This window comes from Osmia lignaria, unplaced genomic scaffold, assembly GCF_051020975.1.
Source record: "Osmia lignaria lignaria isolate PbOS001 unplaced genomic scaffold, iyOsmLign1 scaffold0041, whole genome shotgun sequence".
Classification (NCBI taxonomy): Eukaryota; Metazoa; Arthropoda; class Insecta; order Hymenoptera; family Megachilidae; genus Osmia; species Osmia lignaria.
In genome coordinates, this window is record NW_027478182.1 from 245,001 (window position 1) to 247,500 (window position 2,500).

Genomic DNA, 2,500 nt, shown 5'->3' on the forward strand with positions numbered 1-2,500 from the left:
TTTGAAATATTTCGGAGCGCACCTAAAGTTCGTTATTTTGGCTAAACGGAGCGAAAATCTGCATTTATACCATCACGGACGTTAGTTTAATAGCGTTTAACGATCGATCCACGGTACAGAATGCAAAAATATGATTGTTAAAATTTTCGACTAATCGGTTCTAAGAGGCGAAGCAATACGCCGCTGGGACTTTGAAATATTTCGGAGCGCACCTAAAGTTCGTTATTTTGGCTAAACGGAGCGAAAATCTGCATTTATACCATCACGGACGTTAGTTTAATAGCGTTTAACGATGGATCCACGGTACAGAATGCAAAAATATGATTGTTAAAATTTTCGACTAATCGGTTCTAAGAGGCGAAGCAATACGCCGCTGGGACTTTGAAATATTTCGGAGCGCACCTAAAGTTCGTTATTTTGGCTAAACGGAGCGAAAATCTGCATTTATACCATCACGGACGCTAGTTTAATAGCGTTTAACGATCGATCCACGGTACAGAATGCAAAAATATGATTGTTAAAATTTTCGACTAATCGGTTCTAAGAGGCGAAGCAATACGCCGCTGGGACTTTGAAATATTTCGGAGCGCACCTAAAGTTCGTTATTTTGGCTAAACGGAGCGAAAATCTGCATTTATACCATCACGGACGTTAGTTTAATAGCGTTTAACGATGGATCCACGGTACAGAATGCAAAAATATGATTGTTAAAATTTTCGACTAATCGGTTCTAAGAGGCGAAGCAATACGCCGCTGGGACTTTGAAATATTTCGGAGCGCACCTAAAGTTCGTTATTTTGGCTAAACGGAGCGAAAATCTGCATTTATACCATCACGGACGTTAGTTCAATAGCGTTTAACGATCGATCCACGGTACAGAATGCAAAAATATGATTGTTAAAATTTTCGACTAATCGGTTCTAAGAGGCGAAGCAATACGCCGCTGGGACTTTGAAATATTTCGGAGCGCACCTAAAGTTCGTTATTTTGGCTAAACGGAGCGAAAATCTGCATTTATACCATCACGGACGTTAGTTCAATAGCGTTTAACGATCGATCCACGGTACAGAATGCAAAAATATGATTGTTAAAATTTTCGACTAATCGGTTCTAAGAGGCGAAGCAATACGCCGCTGGGACTTTGAAATATTTCGGAGCGCACCTAAAGTTCGTTATTTTGGCTAAACGGAGCGAAAATCTGCATTTATACCATCACGGACGCTAGTTTAATAGCGTTTAACGATCGATCCACGGTACAGAATGCAAAAATATGATTGTTAAAATTTTCGACTAATCGGTTCTAAGAGGCGAAGCAATACGCCGCTGGGACTTTGAAATATTTCGGAGCGCACCTAAAGTTCGTTATTTTGGCTAAACGGAGCGAAAATCTGCATTTATACCATCACGGACGTTAGTTTAATAGCGTTTAACGATGGATCCACGGTACAGAATGCAAAAATATGATTGTTAAAATTTTCGACTTATCGGTTCTGGATCACTGAAAAATCAAAAAAAATTATTAATTTTGATTAATTAAATTACATATGTAGTTTTATATTGTTATAGTCTCGTATTTGTTAATGTTTTGTCGTAAGAAAATGCAAAAATATCGTTTTAATGTTTTCGTCTCATCGGTTCTGGATCGCTGAAAAATCAAAAAAAAATATTAATTTTCATTAATTAAATTACAAATGGAGTTTTATATTGCTATAGTCGCTTATTTGTTAATGTTTTACCGTAAGAAAATGCAAAAATATCGTTTTAATATTTTCATCTCATCGGTTCTGGGCGGTTTTAAAATTTTTTAAAATATTAATTAAACCCATGATTTACATGAGAATGTGAATTTATTATGTCCTGCATGTTAATTTATTAATTTTCATGTATAGAACGTTATAAAATGAAAGGATATGTTCGACGATATTTTCAGTCTAAGTTTTACCGTGCCGGCGGGATGGTACGCTCTCACGGCGGTTTGCACAGGCATACGCCTGGGCGTAAGCCCATGCGTCGCCGACCTAGCGGCCGGCCGTTCGGTATTTATAGGAAGGCACTTTCGGTTCGCTCGGACCGGTCGGGAGTAGCGTCGAGCGTGTGGCTCTTTTATGACTTCGGTTGAAAAGCAGTCTACCGCTCCTCGAGAATATACTTTCTCGACTATTCTCGTTCCGGTTTTCCGTTGCGGATTATTATTAATCTCCACACAGCATTACCACGGGTCGGTGTCTAAGACCGAATGGCCCATATGTGGTGAGCCTTGTAATATAAGGCTGGTGACCTGTATGCACTTATAAATGTTGCATACTTGTACAAACTGAGCATCAACTGTCTGTAACCAAAATTTGTTAAAACTGAAAAAGTTATAAGATTGTATAAAATTTTTGAACCAAGAAAGTAGTGTTAGACGAAAATTCGTTCTATCACTTTTAGAAGGGAGACTGTTTGGAAATATTTAAAGTATAAAATACACAAAAGTCCACTGAATTATGAACAAAATTAC